At 44.1% G+C, this 8256-nt stretch overlaps 1 long non-coding RNA gene across 1 annotated transcript in view; it reads left to right on the top strand.

The window, feature by feature from the left end:
- Positions 1–3254: 3254 nt before the first annotated feature.
- Positions 3255–8256, top strand: part of LOC104148186 (uncharacterized) — a 33582-nt gene continuing 28580 nt past the window's right edge. The window contains exon 1 of the long non-coding RNA XR_011143776.1: positions 3255–3623. This is a non-coding gene — a long non-coding RNA (uncharacterized lncRNA). The remainder of the gene's footprint in view (positions 3624–8256) is intronic.

The raw sequence follows: 8256 nt of genomic DNA, 5'->3' as shown, positions 1-8256 counted from the left end.
AGAGAACAGCGTGAAGCTGTAGCTAGACAAACACTTCACTGGCACAAGCGCTGGTGCCAAGAGCATTCCTGCCTTCCCCACTGCCAGCCACTGCTTCCTAACACGGCACCGCCCCTGCCTCGTGCTGATGCGGTGGTTTGTGCAGTCATGCAGTGAGCTGGACTGAGAACTGAACTGGCTGAAAGCTCTTGCTCGGTTTTCAGCTAAATTAGTTCCCTGCTGCAGCACCCTGTGTGGCCACATGAGCTGGGGTGCCAGCCCAGGAGAGAGGGGAGCCACATGAAACGTGTCATGGGGACGGGGAGAAGGACAACCGTCTCCCCCTTTCAACAGCAGCATGGAGTTTTGCCCGATTAAATGATGATGTAACGATGGCTTTACTTTTAATCAAGTATTACTTGGTTTAATTTAATTAAACTGTATTTAATTTTATTACTTGATTTACTTTAATACTTCTAATCAAGTATTTGGCTTGTATAAGAGGTAGAGGAGGGATGGGATCACTTTTCATTGCCACAAATACCTTAAAAAAAAAAAAAAATCCGAACCAGAACTTTTTGTTGAACACGGTACAGCAGCATTTTAAAAATTAGTGTGTGGGAGGGATAAAATCTATTTTAAATCCCCACTTTCTCTCCCCACCCAGATCAATTTAGCAAGGATCAGTTCAGCAGGTGATTGTGTTCCCTATCGGCTCTTGTATGTTTCTGCCAGAGCTGAAGTTTCATGTGTCTTTTACAACAGCACTGCAGTTGGTAGAAAGGTGTTGTAATGGAAGTGCTGACATAACTTCACCCACATGGCAACCTTGCTAAAGATATATACAGATCTGGGGAGATGACCTGGTATTTTATACAGGGCTCTGGGCTGGCTTGACAGGAAGGCTCTTGAAAAATAACGTATTCTTCCAAAAATAAACAGAAAAGGCTAACTACTGGGTGGCAAAACTGCTCTTGGTTTCACTTGAGTCCCAGGCCAAAGTCCAAGGTTTCTCCTTACAGCACCGTCACAGAACAGTATTAATTACTTGAGATGTGGCTGCAGTTGTGGGGTGTGATTTATTAACACTTTTTATCTGATACATGAAGTACTTGAAAGACAGAGGGAAAACTAGTTATGCCGGAATAACTGTGCTTTGCTGAAGGTGGAGACGAAGAGAGCGCTACACTAAACATGCCTTACCAATGCAGTGCCCTGCTGGCCCTATATGATTTCAGAGGAGACCTACTGGCTGCCAAATGTTCCCTGCAGCAAGTACTTGAGCCCTTCTGGGCTGCATCTGGCTTGTGTGGTCACACTCAGGGTTTCCTTTCATGTTTCTCGTGACTGTGATCCCTTTTGCTCATGTGGAGCGAAAAACTGCTCATAGGGAGGAGGAACAAAGGCTGGATGTTTTAAGCAACGATGCTGTGGTCTTCGGGGAGTTTCTGATTACATACTTCGAGGGAGCTGCCTTTCTCTGTTTTCCCATTGAAGCGCACGTTGTGCCACAAACCACAGCGGTGAACAATCAGCAGAGCAAACTGACTGCAGGTGTGGGCAGCAACCGTTCGGCTTGGTGAAGGGTGCCTGGCGTCTGGGGTGGGTACGATCCAGAAGAGATCTTACTGCGGAAAATAATTTTATACTTATCAACATGTGAAAGCGCTCCAACTGTGGACGTCATTATCCTGATTTTTAAAGAAACAAAGTCCAATTTGACCTTTGAACAAACCTGAACTTAATTGTTTGTAGCTGGGAGAACTGTTCAACAATCAGGAAGTTCTGAGTCTCATTTAAGCAGAAGTCCTTGTTCAAACCACAAAGTCTAAAGGGAAGTTAAAGCCTGAGGCTTGTAACAAGAATTAGTTATTTCTACATACTGGAAGTTTCTCTTAGCAACGCACCAATGTTTAAACATGGAGGTGACACCTAGCCAGCAGGACTCAGAGCACTGGAAATACAACAGATACTCAGGAGTCTCCATGTGTGAGGCAGAGCCAGCATCACCAGAGCGGGAAAAGAGAATTCAGAGTGTGTATTTCAAAATGTGTATTTCTGTATATTTTGGAAAAAGTGTGTGAGCTACTTGAAAAATATAATACTGTTTGAACATGAGATTCAAAAGCCCCCATGTAGCTATGCCTAACTGAATGCGACAGCTAGCATGGGGCTAGCTAGCATAGCGTGGCATATCTCTTCTAGCAATGATTAGCCTCACTTTGGAGGATATATTCATTTAGCTGCTCTGTTGCATGGATAATAACCTCCAGAGAAAGGCTATATTGGGGTAGCTCCGGCAGCATTTACCACACACCTCAAGATACAGGGCTCAACAAATGGTTGTGGCTGTGTTTGCCCATTTCCCTGTGACAACAGTGTCCATCCACTATGTAGAAACCCAGATCACATTAGTGAAGTTACAAAGCTAATAAAGCTCTGGCATCTTTGTTTGCAGCTCCCTTGTGCGTATTTACTGAATTCAAGCCCTTTTGCTTTCTCTTTCTCTGCACATGGCCTTGGAGCTGCAGTAGAAACTTCCAGCAATTCCTCCAGCCGGTTTCTCCCCATACAAACGCTGCCACGTGGGCCGGTCTGCACTTGGCCACCGACTCTCTCCACTGTCAGACACTTCACGTAATTCCAGACTCCATCTGAGATCAGCTTTCAGCTGGAAACACGTTGGCAATTCTTCTAGGAATGCTTTGTAGGAAGCCTTGTGTATTGTTTCAGGATTTCATTTCTCTGTACAGATTGTAAAAGGAAACCAGAAACCTTTGCATTTTATTTGAGTTTGCTTATCTGCCAGAAGCCGTTTCAGATTACTCTTTCCAAGCCATGCTAAATGAACCCTAGGTAAGGAGGAGGTAGCAACTACAATTACTGTGTATCTTTGCTTAGAAGTCACTGCTTCTAATTCCATTCCCTCCTTATAAGCTTTAATATCAAAGACGACAAAATGAGGTCTAACCTCTATTAAATGTAATGACTTTTCCCTGTGGAGCTTAGAATGAAAGCAGCTTCAAAACAAAGGTTTCAATTTCAGAGGAGGGGTGTAAGTCTCTGTAACAAAGAAATAAAGAAATCCCCTAATTCAGTGCAGTGGCTTCACTTTCATTTGCTGGCTACAACAAAACACAAAGGTTTGGGTTGAGACTTTAACCAGTGATCATCCAAGCAGAGCAGATAGGCCTGGGGAGGACAAATGAAGACATAAATATCAGAGAATGGCAGAAAACTAGAAGGCATATTGCTGCAGGACCTGACCTAGAACCAGTCTGGCAAGCAACACCCAAAGTGCAGGCAGCCCCAGAGACGGCAGACAGCACAGCTGCATCATTAAAACCCACCAAGGCCATCATGAGCAGCAGCTGCATGCAGTGAGAAAAATGGGATTGCAGCAAGGGGAGCAAGGTTTTTTGCTCTCGTTTCCTTGTGGGCTAGACACAGTTGGTTCCCCTTAGGTGCCCCTGAGGAACAGGCAGTCTGGCTTGTTCTTTGAGGTAAAGTGAAAAGTGTAACGGATACAGGAGCTGATTCTGAAATGTGAGAAGAGCACAGTTTGTGTAAAGGTGCTGTGACCTCTCTGTTGGGCAATTCCTGTGTTGGAGCATTTCTTAAGCAGAAGAGACCCTGTCCAAATGGTAAGTCTGTAAATCTCTAAAGCCTGGTTTTCACGCGACAAAAATATGCTAGCTTGAATGGCATGTTTAGTGCTATTACAGTTATTTGTGGGGCTCTTCAGGGTTGTGTTTTAAGACAGGTGGGCACAGTGGTGTCTTAAGAAACAAGTCTCTTTTCCACTTGAAACTGGAGATAAACATGGCCGTAACTTTTAGAAGTAGCTCTTGCCCCTTACAGCCTAATGACTGGCAAAGTAAGTCTGCTCTTTCTTTAAAGGCATCTTTTCTTCCTGCAGCCTTAGCAGACAGTTTTCCTAGGCAGTTGTTAAAATATCAAGCCTGCCAAGTGCAAGAGAATTATTTTGGCTTCGGCTCTCGACTAACGTTAACTGCATCGTGTCAAGGTCGCCATGTTTGAGGCAGTGTTGAAAGCAGTTTTACGAAGGCAGCAGCTGACTTGTTCACCTCCTGCCTCTGGTTGCTCGGCTCTCCCCCGCTGCTGCTTAGCTCTCCGCTTTACGGTTTTTTTTTTTTATCACCACAGTCAGTCAAAACACCATGCAAATGATACCCGCCTTTATTAGCGCCCTAACGCGCTGGTGACGCACTGCAGGCTTTCTCGCAGGAAACAAAAATTACCGCGGGGTGTGCAAGGAAGCAGGATGCAGACCAGCGTTCTCCACCAAACGAGGCTCTCGCCCTTTAAGAAAAAACCTTGCGGTAATTTTCCATTACCCTGCACAGTCTTGCCTACGTGGCAAGAATTGTTTGTGGAGGCTGGAGCATCATGGGTGAGGCGCGAGCCCTGATCTCGCTGCCGTTGCCTGGCTACGGCTCTTGGTATGCAGGCAGCGCGCCAGGCTCCTGGGAAGCACCTTTGTTCCCAAGAAGGGATTTGAATTCTGTTTTCGGGCTGAAGGCACAGGACAAACGATGCTTTTCCGAAGCCGCGCTGCAGAGCTGGCGTTTCGAAACAATCGCGAGCCTCTTGCGCTACTCGGTAGTAATAATACTAATAAATTTAGAGTCCATCTCCTGTGATGAGTTTTCTGCCTTCACACACGGAAATATCCAATTATAAGGAGGTCCTGTTGTTTCTTTGCTATTACACCGACCACGATAGTCGCTTTTTTGAGGCAGCTTGTTGAATCGCTGAGAAATCACGTCAGCAAAATCTCCCAAACTTTCCCCGTTCTGTTATTTCCTAATAAGCTAGACTGATGTTTATTGACTTACAGAACAAAAAATAGATTATGTTACATAACCTTTGGCGTCCTGATGAGCAATTCTCTGCTGTAGTCCATGTAGGATAGTCTGAAATACCTGAAACGCTACCAGTGAAATCTGTAGGCGCATGGAGGATCAGATTGACGTGCTTTCTCTGCTCGCTGAGACTGGGCTCGAAGTACAGCACACAGCATTAGCGTGACTAGCGTTTTCTTGATGTGTCAGACATGGCTTCGGTTCAGGGATAACTTATTTGCAAGAGGCCTGATGCCTCCGCTAATAACGCAGCTTTGTGTTCCTCCGTTAGCAGCCGAGCCTTGTTGAGGGCTCTCACTATACCCGCAGTCAAACCTGCAACACCCCAGCTATAACCATAAAGCAATCAAGGCCTCCCCATTAGGTAATTCTGCCATTTCTCTTCTGCAGCACATCCAGGTCCTCTTGAGAGCTGGCCCACAGTAGGGAGGAACGTGTTTGGGTGTGTTTTTTTTTTTTTTTTTTTTAGGGTGTCCATCTAACACTGAGAAAGTTGAGAACTGCACATCTTAGTACAGATGGAACAACTTGAGTGTCCTTTTAACTTTACTTCAGAGAGTACAAAGCCAGAAGGGGATTTTATGCTCATAGCGTGGCATCCTACGACGCACAGGCTAGTGAACCTGACCGAGCAGAGCCCCAGCACCGCTGCGTAGGAGGAGCAGCTGCCCAGCCCTGGCCTTTGGGAGACTCCAGCCGAATGGCAGTTTTCTGAGGTGTCTCTCCCTGCGCATGGGTGTAGCCCTCCCTGTAGCCCTGTTACCTAGTAGCACTTGCCTTGTAACTGTAGCTTCTCTGAGGTTTATAACTTAAGTATGTGGGTTCCTGGAATTTCTCTTGAGGAAAGTTAGCAATGTTCTCTGCCATACTGAGCCCAGCTGTCTGTGCTTCCTTTCTTTTTGGCCCATCTCACTGCTTCCAGCCTTTCCACTACCTCTATCTTATCCCAGCAGTCAGTGGCTCTGTTGCTGATGCCGAGACCACCTAGAAGCTCAGCTGATTCTCCCTGCCAGCTGAGTATCTGCACAGCACTGCCCAGGCCCTGGAGAGCAATATAGAAAGGCTGGGGATGAGCATGTTTATCTACGTGTTTGGCTACATGCGATCTCTCACGTGGGATATGCTTGTCAGTGAAGTCCGCTCTATATGCGGGAATGATTGAGCAGATGTTGAGGACAGTGAGTTTCCATATCCCTAGGTCGATTCTACCCCATGTTAATTACTTGACTGTTTAAAACAGCACCTTATTCACACTATACATTGCTTGTTTACCTTTATTCGGGTAACTTTTTGACTTGTCCTATGTATCGTTAGATTGTAATGTCAACTACTGCATCTTAGCAATTTTAGAAAATCTCAGTACATGACATGATAGAGTTTAGCTGTTAAAAAGCAACTGTTAGTAGTGGCCCTTTTTCTTTCCATTGTATTTTTAGACATGAAAAACGGAGCTTCTGAACTCTTGAGTTTTTCAAGAACAAAAGCCAATATCACAGGTTTGCGAAGGAGAGTCCCTCGGTGAAGCAGGAACGGCCCTGTTCCATGTCTGCTACAACATACCACCACCACTGCTTGACTTTTCTTGGGATTTGTTCGGGGTAATAAAATGCAGAGGTTCAGGTCTGCCAGGATGAGGGTTTGCCTCCATTGTTTGAGCAGTTAGGAATGTGGGTGAGTCACTGCCTTGTTTGAGGAATGAAACCTTAGATCTGTGTTTCTTATGATTTTGTTTGCTTTTATAAGCTGTAGTGTTTTTAAAGGTAACTTGCACTCCAGTGGCTTCTCTGTCTCAGTCTTAACATCTGGTTTCCTATTTTTGTATGTCTTTACTTTTTAAAAATGCATAAATGAGAATATATCTTTTAACATGTGCTCAGAAATCCACAGGATCTAGCAGGCCTTGTAAGTTCAAAGTATGCAAAACCACTTGGATCTGCTTATCACGTATTTCCAGATACAATCCCAGTTCTTGCCTATCGTTCTCTAAAGTCGAGTCTGGATGCTGTCAGTCCTGTTAACTTCTGTCCTCGGGAATCAAGGTTCTCCTTCTGCACACCCAGTGCTGCAGAAATTGTTCAGGGTGCAGTTCTCTTAACAGCAATGACACTAATTAACGTAGTGGCAATTTCCAAATACCAAATTAGAATAGTCTTTGGCAACAATTTATTTCGGGAGTATAAGAAAACCAGAGAAAGAGAGAATGTACAGGAAAGACACACAGCAAAACACAGCACAATTTCCAAACTCTCTTAGTTTTCAACTGTTATTAAACTTAGGGACCTGTGGTCATTTTGTGGCCATCGGAATGAATTATCTGATTTCAGAGGTTTTAAATACCACAAATGATTTTACTGCCCTTGAAAATAAGGTTCTTATTTTATGTAGATGCTTAAAAATGAATTTAGGTTCCTACTTTTATATTTCCTAAATTGAAAAAAGGTGAGAAAATACTCCTTTCATACATAACCTGTGCCATTTTCCTTTACTGCAGTTTGACATCTAAAAATGACCCTTTTTTTTTTCTTGTTTTTCTGCAATAAATAGGTTCCATTCTCAGATGTGGGGGGTTTTTTCATTGTTAGGTTTTGTGATACAAGTCTACCAATTATTTCCAAATATTCATTATTTATTCCACAGCAAACATGTGACTCATGTGACTGTGCAATTACATCCAAACGTATTTGGGTTTCTTTTGTTGCAAAATGTTCTGGGGCTACAGATCTGATTTGAATGCATAATAAGCCTTGAGCATTGAGATTACAAGAAAAACTATCTACAAAATCCTAAGGATTAAGGTCATGCATGAGATATTTAATTCTCCCTCCTGCAAGGCTTGATTGCAACATATATTCAGCTCCCACTGACTTTTAAAAATAGGATAGCTTGAAAAATTGACGAAATTCTGTTGAATTCACTTCACATCTAGAGGAGCTGGAGGTGCTGCAAGAAATAGGAAACTGAAGAAAGGAAGAAGCGGGGATCAGGAGAGTCAAAATCCCTGCCGGCTGGCAGCTTGAAAGAGAAGAAAAATCTCTAAGACCATTTCTTTCGGCCAGGATTCGATCTGCTATAGAATTAACTAAATCAGAGGGGCCAGTTCTTTCTCTTCTTTATTACTGAGATTGTGGCAGTATTTAGAAGTTAGTGTTGGGACTGAGGCTCCATTGTGCCAGGTGAGCCGAAGAACCTGTGTCCTCATACGTAAAAGATGCAATGAGAAGGTATAGAAAACTTGGAGAGCAGAATGGGGATGACAGGGGAAACACTTTTGCCCTATGGAAATTCAGACATAACGTTTCCCCCCAGACTGTATATTTTACCAGGCTCCCTCTTCTATCGTAGCAGCCTCACTAGCCTGGCTGTCTGAAACACTGCTCTGTGGCTGGATGCT

The sequence above is a fragment of the Struthio camelus genome, chromosome 12, assembly GCF_040807025.1.
Source record: "Struthio camelus isolate bStrCam1 chromosome 12, bStrCam1.hap1, whole genome shotgun sequence".
Lineage (NCBI taxonomy): Eukaryota > Metazoa > Chordata > Aves > Struthioniformes > Struthionidae > Struthio > Struthio camelus.
The sequence above is the reverse complement of the archived record's forward strand: the minus strand, read 5'-3'. Positions and strand labels throughout refer to the sequence as shown.